The following is a 16,949-nucleotide window of genomic DNA, read 5'->3' on the forward strand; positions in this document are numbered from 1 at the left end:
GTCAGACTGAAGGAGAGGGAGTCATTCCAGACATGAGCAGTGTGGCATTTGAAAAAGCTGAGGTCATATCCCTGGGCCTGGATGAGAGCACTGGCTCTGTAACAGACATCCTCTAAGACCGGAGAAATGTTTCAAAGAACTAGAAACATCTGCCAGATGATATTCTTCTCTCCCTTCCCCCTTGCCCTTATACTGAAGAACACTTGCTCTCTCATTTTGTCTTAGAGAACACAGGCATGGTGTGACAAGCATTGCACTGATTGGCCTGTAGGAAGATAGGATGTATTCTTTAAGTGTCTCCCAATTATATTCAAATCTAGCATAACATCTATGCACACACATAATGCATGTCATAGCTAGAAGAAAGCATACATCTCAAAAGGCAACTAAATTCTAAAATACCTTGATTTCTCATTTATGTACTAAAGGGTTTGGGGCAAGTTTCTTTGGTCTTTTTCAGAGGTAATATTCAATGGTTGCAAGCATTATGTGGATGCTTGTCACACCATGTAAACAAATCCCAAAAGAAAGTTAAGAGGCAGGGGTAAACTCTAAGGGCATTGGTTGTCCTGAGGTCACGTGAACTAGGGGGAAGTGAATATAAGATGCATGGTTAGATGACAGCAGAGGCCTGTCCGTCACCGGTCAACCTTGACTCTCGGCCTACAGTCTTTAAAGATGTGTTTGAAAACACTAAAGAGACACATCGAAGCGTCTGCACTTGATGCGAGTGGAAACGGAATGTTCTGGGATGACCGAGTGGCTTGGCAAAGGGGAGGTAATGGTGGTAGGTAAAATGAACCACACAAAGAGTACTGCTGAGGAGCCATCTCCTGGGAGACGTGACAGAGGTTCTCTCACAGCAAGGCAGGTGGCTATAAGACCCAGTAGCAAAAGGGACATATTGTAAAAGTCAGAAATCAAAAGTATGGACCAGAGGCTTGGTACAACCAGATGTGAGTCACAGGCCTAGCAGGGTGTTTTGCATTCTTTACTTGCTGCTGTGATAAAATGTCCTGATAAAAGTCACTAGGGGAGAAATGGTTGTACTTCATCATTGCTGGAAACCCAAAATGATAGGAACTCCAAGCAGGTGTCCATGTAATATCGACAACCAGGAGCAAGGAACCATCCATCACAGACACTCCCTGTCACTAACTTTGAACTAGACAGCTCCTTATAGGCGTGCCTAGAGTCCTCTTTCCTCAGTGTTACAATGAAAATTAATCCTAATCATCACACAGGGTATGTGTGACCCCAGGGACCTGCAAGGAAAGTGTGGTGACATGCAACTTCCACATGATGTAGTGATGAGGAATTCAATTACAAATGTTGGTCAGTTTCAGGATAGGTGACTGGACCTGAGGAGAGTGAGCAGAGTAGATGTGAGGCCTACAGCTTCCAGAGGAAAGAGTGTGAGATACACTGAGTCCCCAGAGCCCAAGAGTCGTGTCAACCATCCTGAAGAGCCCAGGAGGAGGACAACCTTGGTGTTAGTGAACTGCTTGGGTGTCAGGTGACAGCAGCTTGCTTAAGGAAAGCAGAAGTGTCCATAGGACGGAAACCACATTTGAGCTAAGATTCCCTGCAAAGAGACACTCTTAATGTCAAACTCCAGGGCCAAGCTGAGGAAACACCATAGCACTTGGCAACAGGGAGGCCAAGAGCGACCATTAAAGTCCATACTGAGAGATTGTGTGAAAAGAGCTTTCTAAACTACATCTATCTGAGTACATCATTACAGGCTAGATTATCTTAAAGATACGAACTGTAGTTATAAAAGAAACAACAACCACATCTGAAGGGAGACTGTGGAGGAGGTTATCATTTTACATAACACTCGATTGCAGGCTGGTGAATTTACAGGCAGCATTGTATTGAAATGCAAAGGAAACAACCAGTTTTCTAAACGTATTTTTCTTACAAACAAGTGTCTTCCAAAGTCTACATTAATATAAACTCAGTGCAAGTAACAGAAGATTATACTGGTGTTATTTTGTGCCAGACATTATTTTCAACCCTTCTCATTTAATTTCCAGAGTCGAGTCAATGCCCATATGTGTGTTTTCTCTGTAACAGGCATGATTACAAACCAACACTGTCATTATTAGACATATGAGGTTTCTGGTGCATTAAAAACACAAACCCAGGCAATCTGTCCCTGCAGCTGATGTTTATAATGGGAGGGAGACTTGGGAGCCGTCTGTGGAAAGTGCTTGCCGTGTAAACATGAGCACCTGAGTTTGGATTTGCAGCGCCCAAGGAAAACTAGAAGCAGCTAGGCACATCCATATTTCCAGTACTCCAGGGGCAGATGGGAGCTGGAGACAGGAGACTTCCTGAGACTCACGGGTCAACTATCCTTGTGTATAGAGCAATGAGTACTAGAGACTATCTCACACCAGACAAAAGCTGATAATGGAATCAGAATTTGTTCTCAGACCTCAACTTGTGAACCACGACACAAGTAGTCCTGGATTGACCCTCCTTCCGATAAAATAAATAAATAAGCATCAATAAATAAGATAAAGTGTTCTCTTTTAAGTGTGAATTTTGTTGGAGGTATTTTTGATTCTTGCCTGTTTGCAGTACACTTTAACTTTTAAATCATATTGTTTACATAAAATTTATAATTTCATGCCAACTCAGGGTTACCCTTGGCAGGAGAGTAGTAATGATTTATAGGAACAGAGAACGATGTATCAGTTAAACACCAGATAACTACAAACATTGTGTACAGTTACATTCCTGAACAAAAGCATTTACTTTGGTGTTCCAATAATAGTTAACGTTTATGGACCAATTATTATGTGCCAAGCACTCTGATAAGTGACTTTGAATTCTTCTCTGCATTTACTCCCCATGATAACCCTCTGCTGTAAGTAATATCAGAACTTTACAAAGGAAAGTCTGGAGTCCAAGAAATCTATGACTCAAGGTACAAAGTCACTCCAGAGCAATAACAGACTCTGGCAGCTGACGTTACAGAGTAGTCTTAACCAGAGCCAAGCAGGAGCTGTTAAAGCAAAATCACAAGCCATCCGTAGTAACACACAATAATAGTAATACATGGTAATAGTAATTCCTATGTGTACATACATAGCAAGAGTATAGAGCCTTACTTTGTATCTTCAAACAGAAGGAGGATCTTATTTGTAGATTCATAAAATTGAAACTACGGATTTGACTTTTAAAAGTCCAACTAAAGTAATAAAATTTCATCTGCATCCATTATGCCCAGAGTCCTCTAAGAAAGCACGGTTCCCCACCCCCAAGTCCTGAAGCTTCTGAGGAGTTTCTAGAACATTGTAAGCGCCTCGGTGACAGTCACTGGTGCATGGCTGACCAAAGTACCAGCACGTTCTCGGCTGCACCCTCCTCTGCCCAGCCAGGCTTCCCCATGATTCTGATACACACCGAGACTGAGAAATTTCCTACTGTCCTGTGACCTGCTCTGGGCATCTGTACTTTCCTGTCTCCTTGCTTTCTTCTGCATGCCACATTTGGCTTTTCATTTCACTTTTTTGACTTGAAGCTCATTTTCCTGTCTTTGACCTTGGAATCTCCTCCAAGATAGCACTACTGATAATCAGTAACCTAAGGTTAGAGGATATTTACCTCTATGGCCTAGGATCTTACTTTTTCTTTATATTAGCTGAAAAAAATTAGCATTGGTTCCATGAGGTACATTTGGCAATCCATTGCAATATACAATAACGCTGAAGAAATGGAGCCATGAGTATTGGTAATGTTTTTAATCTCAACTTCTATACTATAACATTATTTAAGACATTAAATACAAAGAGAGAATATTGAGTTCGTGAAGTAACGATTAAAATAGTCAATGATCACTAATTCTATAGATACAAATACTGATGCAGTTTGCAGTTCTGCCATCTCACAAATGTTCAGCGCAGCAAGGCAGACAGTGATTGGACTCATGGTCCCAAGAAGAGAGATGAGAGTCAGAGGCTGAAGTCACAAACCTGTATTCTTCAGCTCCCTGTCCAAATGTCCAAAGTCAAACACAGTCACACAGTCAGGAAATTTTTAGCTCACAAAGGGATTGTTACTGTACTGGCATTTCATTTGTAGTTTAATAAATAAGGCTTGCCTGAAGATCAGACAGTGAAACAGCCCCATTGGTCAGCCTTACAGACCAGGCAGTGTGACACACACACTTCAATCCCAGCAGCCACACTAGTTTGTCATAGAAACCGGGCATTCTATCCCAGTGGTGCATGCCTTCAATCCCAGCACTGGAGAGGAATATAAAATGGAAGGAGACGGCTCTCAGTCACAGTCTCATTCTGAGATTCCTGGAGGCAGGATGGCCATTTCAGACAGAGGTAGATGTAAGAACAGCCAGTGGCTGGCTGTTTTGTTTTTCTGACCTTCAGGATGAACCCTAATTTCTGTCTCTGAGTTTTTATTGATCATGTTTCATATTAAGCTCCATTTGTGCAGAGACTGTTTTTTGATCTTACACCATGTCGCTGCCACACTGCCCAGAATGTATCCAACAGATTTATAAACATACAGTCTCAGTCCTGCTTCCGAGCAGCTGCAGGGATGAAAGGAGGGTTCTACATATCCATCGTGGAAGCCTATTACACATTTACAAAAGTGAGAAACACTGCCACTGCTTCAATTATTTTACTTTCATTATTATCACTTGTTTTGATTTGAAGGAGAAGGCAGGATCTCTTGTTGTTCATCCTGACCTTAAACTCACTATGTAGTTCAGGATGACCTTGAACTCTCATTCTGCCTTCACCTTCCAAGTTCTGGGAATACAGGTGTATACCACCATGCCTGGATTACCATGATTTATTCAAATTTCAAGCAATTAATTTTTGTAGCATTTTAACAGGGAGTAAATTCAGCAAGGAGAGCTAAAATGATTGGCTAAAAGAATGAACACTTGGTAGAGAATGGCTAGAGCTGTCCCCTGGTTCCACCATCTTTGAGCTCACCCTGTTCCCCCGCGTCCACCTCCCTTGAGCTCACCCGTCCCTGGTTCCACCATCTTTGAGCTCACCCTGTCCCCCCGTGTTCACCTCCCTTGAGCTCACCTGGTCCCCTGGTTTCACCATCTTTGAGCTCACCCTGTCCCCCGCGTCCACCTCCCTTGAGCTCATCTTTTCCCCTATGTCCTTTCAGCTCACCTGGCTGACTCTCCTCACTGCCGAAGCAGCACAGGTCACATGGTATGTGTAGGCTTCCTAACCTAACAACACATCCATGGCTGGATGAGAGAGGATTTAACAGTCTTGTTCAGGTAATATTTTTTTTTCAGGGATCAAAATTACTAATAATTTCAGCATAGCTAATAAAACATTGAAGTAACTGCGGAATTCTGGGAACAAATCCAGCATGTGGTATTAATAATGGGATACTTTTTACCCCTAAAACCAGTACTTTTAAACATTCATAGCTGGGAGGTGGTGGCGATGCCTCTAATCCCAGCACCTGGGAGGCAGAGGCAGGATAATCTCTGTGAGTTTGAGGCAGCCTGCTCTACAAGAGCTAGTTGCAGGACAGCCAGGACTATAACACAGAGAAACCCTGTCTCAAAAATCCAAACAAAAATTCATTAATTTACTTTTTATGTGTCTACGTGTGTACTTGTTCATATGTGTGAGTGTGTCTCTGCAGCACGTGTGTGAGACCCACTTCGGGTGTTGGTCCTTGTCTTCTACTTTGACTTATAAAAGCCCCCTTGTCATTCATAGGTACACACACAGGCCAGGTAGCTCAGGAGCTTATGTGGCTCTCCTGTGCCCACCCCCATCTCAAGCTAGGCATGCTGGGATTACAGGTACTCACTACAATGTCAACTTTAAGTGACTTCGGCAGACTGGAACTCAGGCCTTCCCACTTACACAGCAACAGTTAACTCACTGAGCCATGTCTCCAGCTCCCTTGAAAATGATATTAAGTATTGATTGATGTCATTTCAAGTAATGTCAGAAAATGATGGATTAAACAAACTGGCAAAATATATTATTTAGAAAAATTATTTCTTAAAAATTTATAAAAGTGTCTGGTAACACAAAAATGCATTTCTATTTGTGTTGAACATGTCATAAAGGAATTAAAATTAATCTTTGAATTTAAAAGCAATGTAGTATATCTTTTGATCATTTTAAAGCTATGTAAAGACTCCCCTCAAGCCAACTGAGAACCTAAGATAAAAACTAAATACTCAAAAGCACTTTATACTTTTCTTGAAAGTTTGGTGGGAGAGTTAAGAAAATCATATTGCAGATTTTAAATTGTCATATTCAACCACGTAACTTCTGTGTCTTGCCAGTTAGGGCATATGGAGCCACTCAGAACAAATCAGTTTAATGGTATGCGGATGGATGGTTGCTGGAGATAATGAGGGGCAGATAACAGAAGACAGAGTAAAAAATAAGAGACAATTTAATCAAAAGAACATAAAGCAGACTAAATACTTTCTTTGTAAGGAATTCAATTCCTTTGTAACCCTGGAGAGCTGGCATTTGTGTGCACATACTTACTATAAATGCTAACAGATTAGTCCTGAGAGTGTGCTCTTCCGGTTTTAATATCAATTCTGAAATGGGTACTTCCTATTGAAGACTACTTGCAGGTTCATTTATAAGTAGTTGAATGATGATTAGGGCCCAGTTCACTTGGAAAGTCATGGCATGAACACAAGAGGCAGACAAGAGCCTGGTAGAGTAAAAAAGGGTGCTTTTGTGCTGGAGGAGACTCGTCGGGTTCTTGATTGCTTTCTGTTATTCTGTGGTACGAAGTCAGGTGATGGACTGACTCTTCACAGACTCTCACTCTGTGCCAGAAACTATTTGAGCTCTAAGCTTAGGCCAATAAAATCCCAGCTCTGTGCTTTACAAGAACATTACTTCAGTGTTATTACTCAACCACTTAAAAAGAGGTCCACACTCTTGTTCAACAAATACAAACACAGTATAAAAAACGTTCTAGCATGAAAGATGGTGCCTGTTAAGACCCGGTGCAGAGTATTGATGCAGACACAAATGTATAAAAGAAACAGGAAATGAGGAGCATAAAATGAAGGAAGGCAAGGGGTCCTTTATTTAAAGATGAAGAGGTAAATTACAGAGCAAAGACTAAAACACAGGACAGGATTGGTGAAATTAAACATAAGGAAATAATTTCCTACCATTTAATTTCTAACCTAAAAAGTACAGGGTTGGAGTCTCTGAGAAAGAGGATAATCAAAGTTTAACAATATGAGTTAAAAACCATCAGGGAACCTATTCAATGCTTTTGCTTTCCAATGTTTGTTTAGTCACTAAAGCTTGCAATCAATGAGAAAACTTCCTCCCACCACTGCCACTGACTGCAAGTGGGGCAATCTTCATGAAGGAACTTTGGTTAGCACCGTGCACGTGTGCACAGTGAGAATCCACATTACTATCCCCACTGTAATGGATTAATTAAAAATTGCTGCAGGATCAACACTTCCTGCAAACAGTCTTCATCTCTGCCTGTCTCTGTCCTATTAAGTAATACTATTAAATTTTTCTGTTTATGATGACTTTGGAAGAATTGAATACATACACATGCACATTTGCGCAGCACACACACATACATATGCACACAGACATTACATATATGCAAATGTAAGCACATGCACACATAGGCACACATAAGCACACATACACACAGAAAAACACATATGCACACACAAGCTCATAGTTCTGCAAGCCAGGGTATAGAATAGATTTTTTTTCTGAAATCATTTAACAAGGGTATGTTGTAGGTGGAATCCATCAATTGAATAAAGATATGTTAGTAACATTTCTCATTACAGTATGAGGAAATAAAGAATAATCACAGCTTAAAGTTGCAGAGGATATAGCTCTTGGCCACATGACCCTGAGCAAGAAAATGGGGGCACGATCATGTGACAGTAGAGAAATGTTCACCTTCCAGCAGGCAGGAAGCACAGAGAGGAAGACCGAAAGGGTCCAGAGACCAGAAGGGTCTCAGAAGGCCTGAGTCCCAGTGACATACTGTCCACCACTTAAAGTTCCAGAACATTCTAATGCAATGGCATCAGCTAGGAACAGGGATTGAATATATGATTCTAAGGAGAACAGTTTAGAGAAGCACAGCAAACTCTGGTGTGATATTGACCAGTCAGGAAAGAAGTTCATGATTATTCCAGTGAGTATTTATGTATATACCACACCTGGCCTAGCTCCAGAGTTAGCATCCAGCCCTAATCCATCCCTGTGTTACAGATACCTTTTGATGCCCTATGCAAATCCCATCTGAGAGTTTCCCATGGATACAAAGCCTATGTAAAACTTGGTTAGGGAGAAACCTGAAAAACCATGCAGTACCTCCTGAATCAGGTATTTGTCTTTGGCACTGCATTTTGGTCCTTTTGAGACATGGAAATCTACAGAATAAAGTGGAAATATCAAGAAAAATAAAAAAGCTGAATGGCTAAGGGAAAGTGCCTCAGTCTACCATGACTGGGGATCCCTGCAGCTGCTAAAACTAAATTCATTCTCAAGGTGTCTCTGAGTCTTCATTTCCTGGGCCTGCGTGAACAGCACACCCACGATATCCGCTACATCTTGATATGTGTCAATTTAGTCATGGTAAGAAGACAGTTGCTAATTTGATTTCAATCTCAGATATTATTTTAATGTTGCAAAGTATGTATGTCTATAACATACTTGGATATTTGACTGCAATTTGTAATGTCTCTATGAATAAGGGGACATGGTGAGATACAGACAAATCATAAAGATGTAATAAAACTTAAGATGCAGATACACCCAAAGATGTGTCCATGTTTGCTGGTAAAGAATCAAGTAGCTTACGGGATCACAAAGCTGGGATGCTGCACACAGGTAACTTTATTGTGATTTGTTACTGATGCTCTACATTCACTGCCCACATAAGAAAATAAAATCAAAGCCAGTAGAAATCATGGAATATCTCAATTCGTCACAAAATTCTCCAACTTCTGAGAGACTAAATTAGATCTCACATTGTGACAATGCTTAGAATCTGCTTGTCAAAAGCTGGTGTATTTTAAGGAGAAATAATTCTTAGTCGTATCTAGCAGCCAAGAACGATAGAGTAATGAATGGGAAATGTGGATAAATTCTCCAGGCTTAGGTGTTAGCCTTTAAAATAACATTAAGTACTAAAATGTTCACTAAAAATTCAGGACGACTCATTATTTTGGGGACCCATACTTCCTTAAAGCTCTGAATCAATACTGGAGGGCTTCAAAGACCTTGGAGTCTCCATGTGAGGACTTGTATTTGGACTCACACTGTTACAAATGAATGTATCTAGTTATCATTTTACTAGCATATTATACAGTTTAGACTTATCAAAAATGATCCTCTGAGATTGCCATGAAATCCAGGCTATGTAAAGCCAGAGAATGCAACAAGGTTCTCTTTTTCTTCTTAGATTGGCAGGAAACAAAAGGTGATTCTGTTCACTCTTAGAGTCTCAGGTGTGAACGTAGCTGCGTAGCTGAAGTTGATCTAGGAAAAAGAACAACTTGAAAACTGAGGGGCTACAGGTAACCATTGAGGAATCTGTAGGGGGAAGGAGGCACGGCGTCTCTGCACTGGAGGACAGACAAGCAGCCGAGAACACCTGTGCTCATGAGAAATACACGGATTTAACGTTCTCCTTAAATAAAACACTACATTCCAAAGCATGCTTTTTAGCAAGTATGTCTTTATGCTAGACTTAAAAAAAACAATATTCTGAATAAAATAGAGATCTTATAAGTGTGAACCTGACTAAATTTCAAACTATCTAGGGGTTAGTATACCATAACTCTCCAGAACAGAACATTATACCAAATTGCAATATCACATGAAAAATTTGCATAGTTGTTTAATTTAGATATTCATCTGTTTCTATTTTTAATTTTTCCTAAAAATAGAGTCACACAGCATCCTTTGATGTGTATAAAGAGTTCATATGGAAACGCCACATTGAATACCAGCTGTTTTTTTCTCCTGATTTCATATTTGTGCTTCAGTGTCCAAAATCTCAGGAGAGACATGTTTTCTCTTGATTTATCAGTTTTCAAAGAGAAGTAAGCTTTCAAGAATAACTTTTTGCGTGAGTCCTACTGGGGTTTTGCACTACAATATTTATCATTTTGACAAACTGTCAAGTGCTGTTTTGATGTATAGGAAAAAGAACTGTGTGAGCAAAAAAGGCCTTCCCTGGTCTGCCCTAAGACTCTGCACAGGGGTGGGATGGACACCCTAACTCTGTGACAAGGAACAGCAAATAGGCCCAAGAGTTAAAATGTGTCCTTGGGAACAGCTGCAACAGAGTTTATTATTGGGAATCCAATAAAAAATCAAAATGTGGGGAAGGGAAACTGGAGGTTCAACCATGGGTAGTTCAGCCATGAAGGGAAGGCTCATCCAGGCTCTCAAGCTGATTGCTTTAACTCCACCAGTCAATTTCTTCTGGATGTTTCGGAATTCCAGATTTGATAATGCTACTTTTGTTTGCTTTCTGAGCCAAGGCACCCCAGCCACCTCTGTGTGATGCTGTACAACCCCTGGAGTTGATGACGTTTTGCTGTCTTCTCTGTCTCTAATCTGCTACCTGGTATTTGTTCTTTACATTGGTTTTCTATTTACTTAATAAATTCCCCTATTTGAAAATAAAAGCATGGCTAATGTGGTTCACTATTCAGACCACAGCAGACATGACCACAGAAGAGATCTTCTCCTCTATTGAAACAGAACCATATGTTCAACTACCTAATTATTTTGTTCCTTAATCAAAGTTGGCAAGGACTGAGGACAAAGATAACAGTGACTTCAAGTATAAGGGTGATGAGCTTGTCACATACGAAGTAAGAGGTGTCTTTAGTTTGGGTGAATAGAGAGCTCTCTGAAGGAGTCATGAGGCATTTGCCTTGTCTGTTGTTCCCTCCTGGGGTGGTCCATATGGTGTTAATAGGAAAACCCGCTTCGGGAGCATTATTAGCAGATTTTCTTCTGCTGTCACAAAAGACATGACCTGATAAGAAACAACCAAAAGAAAGTTTTCTCCTGGCTCAAGAAAATATTTTCCATCTGGGTAAAAATGACATGGCCATATCCAGAGCAGGAGGATGGTTGGCTGGCCACATTACATTTACAGGCCGGAAGACGGGTGTGATTAACTGCACGTTCAATTATCTTTATCCTTTGTGTTCAGATCAGGATCCCAGTCCAGAGAATGACACAGGCCACATAGTGTGGATCTTTCCACCTCAGTGAAGTTACCCTATACAGTCCTCTAGAGACCATGCCAAAGGCTTGCATTCTGGACAGTCTAGATCCCATGAAACCAGCAGTGCTACCCACCACAGCATGCCACAACTACAAAGGAATCTTAGTTCCCTGAAGAAGTTCTGTGAAGAAGTCTTTACTCATTTCTTCAATACTCTAAAATCTCTGTGCAAGAGTGAGATATTTTTTGTTCCCTTTAATGTTGTATGTTGAAATCATAAGCTGCATGCTGATCTTATAAGAGTGCACAGTCATCTGAGAGATACTTAGGTCAAAAGAGTGGCATCCTCATGGCCAAATTAGTGACTCTATGAAGGAATACCTAGAGATACCCTTAGCATTTTCTACCAACTTAGGGCATGATGACAAGGTGTCATCATCATCAGGGAATGGCATTCACCAGATATCAGACATGCTGGTACCCTGATCTTAGACTTTCTGGTTTCCAAAACTATGAGGAAATAAATGAAATGTCTGTTTGTTTTTCATAAGCTGTCTTGTTATTTTGTTATAGCAACACAAACACCTAAAGTGCACACTACTTAATTATAACTTGACTCTCTTTCCTGTGTATTTCATCATCCAGTTTACAGAAATAAATCCTAGAAATTAATTATTTTTGTACTGGAGTATTAATAAGTGGAGTATTAGGCCACTTGAATGTCAGTCTTCTTCTCTTACCTTCTCTAGTTCTAACCAACCTGTCTTAGGGTTTCTATTGCTGTGAAGACACACCATGACCACAACAACTCTTATTAAGAAAAAAACATTTAATTGGAGTGATTTACATTTTCACAAACAGTGGGACATGGTGGCATACAGGTAGACAAGGTGTGGATTGAGCATATAAGACCTCAAAGCCTGCCTCCACAATGACAAACTTCCTCCAAGGCCACATCCACTTCAACAAAAGTCACACCTCCTAAGAGTGCCACTCCCTTTGGGGGCTATTTTCTCTCAAATGGATTACATCTATTCCCTGGCCCCTAAAAGCTTGTAGCTTTATCATAATGCAAAAATTTATTCAGTCCAACTTCAAAAGTCCCCAAAGTCTATAACAGTCTCAAACTTATTTAAAAATCTAAAGTTCAAAGTCCCTTCTGAGATTCATGCAATATCTTAGCTGTAATCCCCTGGAAAATAAAAATCAAACCGCAGATGACATACTCCCAACATATAGTGACACAGGATATTCATTACCATTCCAAAATTATGGGAAGGGAACATGGTGAGGAAATACTGGACCAAAGCAAGACCAAAAACCAGCTGGGCAAACTCCAAACTCTGCATCTCCATGTCTGATGTCAAAACACTCTTCAAACCTCCAACTCCTCTCAGCTTTGCTGACTGCAACCCTTCTTTCTCTGGTTCTGGTTCCACAGTTAGCGGCTCTCCTTGGCAGGTATCTCATGACTTTGGCATTCCCAACACTTTGGGGTGCCCACGACAAACTAGGTTTCACCTTCACAGCTTTCCACAGTGACCTCTCTAGGCCTCCATTCAGGGACACCCCTGACACATGACTGGTTTCCGTGGCTTTCTTCAGACATGGAGGCAAATTCTATCATTGTTTCTTCAATCATTAACTCCAGAACCATGTGGCCTAAGCTGCTAAATTCTGCTACTTGTGGGACCTGAAACATGGTCCCCTTTTTCAATTACATCTTCACCAACTTTATGGTTTTGTTCATTCCTGAAATTGGATCTCTAGACCAGGCTGACCTCAGACTCAGAGATCTGCCAGCCTCTGTCTTCTGAGTGCTGGCATTGAAGGTGTGCACCACCATATCTGGATTTAAGCTTTTCTTTAATTCCTTTTACAATTTGGATACTTAGCTGGGTGGGGTCTTGCCCTGAGGTCAGTGCTCCCTCTATTCCATTTCTTACTCTGTTCATCTTCTTAAACACAGGATTTAACTCCACTTCACTTTCTGGTGCTCGTTTTCTCCACAAATTTCCTTTCTCGGTTTGCTTCATTAGAGTTAATAGGAGTAACCACAGGACAGAGTCTACACTAGGCTGTTTTGAGATTTCCTCTGCCAAGGGAATTAATCCAAAACTCTTCACTTTAGCCTCAGGAAAACTTTTCTGACAAGGACAAAAAGTAGCCACTTTCTTCACCAAAGTATCATAAGAATGGTCTCTAGGCAACATAGTAAATTTCTTCTCCTTTGAGACCTCTTTAACCAGTCGCTCACAGTTTCAGTCACTCCTAGTACCACTGTTTCCCATATCCCTACTAAACAGCACTGGAAAGTATTCTGCTGCTTTTGTAACCCAAACTCCTAAAGTCTCTATTCCTTCAGACAAAAGCCAGGCCAGACCTATCACAGCAATACCCCAGGCCCTGGTACCAGCTTCTTAGTTAGGGTTTCCACCGCTGTGAAATGACACCATGACCACAACAACTCTTATAACGAAAACACCGTTTCATTGGAGCTGGCTTACATTTTCAGAACTTCAGTCCACAACAATCATGGTGGGACATGGTGACACGCAGGCAGACAAGGTGGAAAACGGTGACACGCAGGCAGACAAGGGGCTGGAGAAGTGACCCAATGTCCCACATTTTGACTTGCATGCAACAAGAAGTGGTCTGAGACACTGGGTGTGGCTTGAGCATATATGAGACATCAAAACCCACATCCACACAGTTCCTCCAACAAGGCCACAACGTCTAATACTGCCATGCCTTTAGTGACCATTTTTTTTTCAAATGACCTCAAAACACATCACCAAAGGTCCTTTTAATTAATAAACTACATGAACCCCACACACTCACATATGGAAATGTTCCATAAACAATAATTAAAATGCAAAAATATTGTTCTTTTCCTCTACTAGGGGAATTGTTAGAGTGTGACATGCCTTGCAAAGACTCATACTGGGGATGTTGCTCACATTTTCTGTTATCACAAGGGCTTGAGATGCAGTTCAGGAATAGAGACTTGCCAGGCACGCACAGGACTCTGAGCCAGGCTCGAGCACTGCAAACCAAACGAAAGCAAAGTGAAACAAACAAAAAAAAAAGGAATTTCAATACATATACCAAGGTGATAATTTTTGTAAGAGCTGGCATCTCAAAATACCTACTAGTGACTGACAGAATGTCGGTGTCTGCTGTTATATTACAGACCATTTCATGGCACGGCTGAAGATGCAGTTTTGTAAGGTACAATGGCAGCATTTTACTGTGTAGAGAGAAAAACGTCATTACTGTTATAACTGGTGAATAATTATTAGTAGGATTTTTGCTTGTTTATTTCATAGGCAGATGTTTAGATGTAAGAAACTGAGATTAACATTTATTTTGTAAGGTTGGAATGAAGATAGGATAAACAAATTTCTTAGGCATTCTGATGGAAAATTTATCATATGCCATCATATATTGACTCCTCCTGAAATACTATTTCTCTCCCTTTTCCCTCACTTCTCAGACTGAAACCTTTGGCAAATAAAGGCTGTTTTGTTCCTTGTGACTTGATGCTTGATGGGAAATGATAGGTCCTTTCAATAAAAGTAAACAAATGAAACTCAGAAAATCCTGGAGTCAAGGCATGGATATGTGAATACACAACACCAAAGCGCTCTCTCTCTCTCTCTCTCCCTCTCTCTCTCTCTCTATCTCTCTCTCTCTCTCTCTCACACACACACACACACACACACACACACTGTACTGAAGAAAATAGGCTAGTCATGACTCCCTTAGGTAAACAAGATCATTGCTGTTTTGAAGCTTGATATATTCACCTCAGTTAAACTCAGTTAAATTTGTGTAGGGTAAACTTGCTGGCAAATCTCTGCACACTGCGATGCCTCTGAGAGTACAGCCCAGCTTGCACAGTCCTGTTTGTTGTGAATAGTACCAGGCTGTTCTGCCACCCTGCTATTCAGGTTAAATTTCAGTCAGCCATGGCCACATCACTCATGTCTGTTTTCCTAGCCTGCACTCATTCCATCTGTCATAGGATGTGAAGATGATTAGTTGTAAACGTCAACATTCCATTACGAGAATCACTGAGGGAGGGTCATGGTCATGTTGGCCTTCGTGCACAACTGTGGAGTTGTCTCAACTGTTAATTGACCTAGCCTACTGTTGGCTGGCCCATCCCTTAGGCTAGACCATGAATGTATGAGTGAGGAGACCTGGCTAGGCAAGGAAGCAGATAGCATGTGTACATTCATTTCTCTTTACTTTTGACTGTGGATGTCATGAGACTGTCTCTGCCAAGCTCAATTTGGAGCCCAAATAAACCCTTTTATTTTGTCTCATATTGCTTTTTGTTAGGATATTTTACGACAACCACAGAAATGAGAATCGGACATATGTTCCTCTCTATTTACTTCTCATACCTCTAGTGTGATCGGCCGTGATAACCCTAGTGTGGTTGGCCGTGATAACTCTAGTGTGGTCTGCTGTGATAACTCTAGTGTGGTCGGCCGTGATAACTCTAGTGTGGTCGGCCGTGATAACTCTAGTGTGGTCGGCCGTGATAACTCTAGAGTGGTCGGCCGTGATAACTCTAGTGTGGTCGGCCGTGATAACTCTAGAGTGGTCGGCCGTGATAACTCTAGTGTGGTCGGCCGTGATAACTCTAGAGTGGTCGGCCGTGATAACTCTAGAGTGGTCTGCTGTGATAACTCTAGTGTGGTCTGCTGTGATAACTCTAGTGTGGTCGGCCGTGATAACTCTAGAGTGGTCGGCCGTGATAACTCTAGAGTGGTCGGCCGTGATAACTCTAGAGTGGTCTGCTGTGATAACTCTAGAGTGGTCGGCCGTGATAACTCTAGTGTGGTCGGCCGTGATAACTCTAGTGTGGTCGGCCGTGATAACTCTAGTGTGGTCTGCTGTGATAATGCTTCTTCCGATTTTATGCATCTCACCGTGTCTCTGTCTTAGATCATTAAATCATCCCAGTACTCCTTTATATTTTTTGCTTGTTTGTTTTTCAAGACAGGGTTTTTCTGTATATTCCTGGCTGTCCTGAAAATTACTTTGTAGATGAGGCTGACCTTGAGCTCACTAAGCTCCCCTTACCTCAGCCTCAGAAGTGCTGGGATTAAAGGAATGCACTACTATCGCCTGGCTTTTACTCCTCCTTGTTTTACTGCACAGCATGAACAATGCTGACTAGTTAGTGTTTTTTCTCTGCTAGGTGGCATTTTCTTCTCCAAAGGCCAGGAAGGATTGATTCCTCCATATGCCTATTCTTCTACCACAAAGCTCTGCACCATCCATGCCCTTTCCTGCACCAGGACTGTCAAATGCACGTTCTCCAACTCTCAACAGTTTGTCCACCTTCCCTTTTGTGGGCATCATTTTTTATGTTCATTGTAACCTTTTCTGTTCCTTAAATACACATTATACTTGCATTCTGTATGGGGAGGGCATAGTTTTCAGCCGTTTTCCAGAAGAATCTGTACATGGTCAGATTATGTTTACTTGATTCCACACCCAGCATCTGATGCAGACTTGATGAAATAGATTCGATTTTAAGTCTCAAGTGAATAACATGGTGCCTGGCATAGGTGAGGTCAGCGTGACATGACCTGGCTAATAAACAATTCAATACTGATTACATTTTTTTCCTTATAGTCATCAATTATACCACACTATTAAATTTAACTAGATCAATGATTTAATTAAAT

The 16,949-nt window shown here is 41.2% G+C and overlaps 1 protein-coding gene across 2 annotated transcripts in view; it reads right to left on the reverse strand.

Annotated features, from left to right (window-relative positions):
- Positions 1-16,949, reverse strand: part of Pdgfd (platelet derived growth factor D) — a 216,450-nt gene that overhangs the window by 88,174 nt on the left and 111,327 nt on the right. The window lies entirely within an intron of this gene.

This window comes from Myodes glareolus, chromosome 4 (genome assembly GCF_982192425.1).
Source record: "Myodes glareolus chromosome 4, mMyoGla1.1, whole genome shotgun sequence".
Lineage (NCBI taxonomy): Eukaryota > Metazoa > Chordata > Mammalia > Rodentia > Cricetidae > Myodes > Myodes glareolus.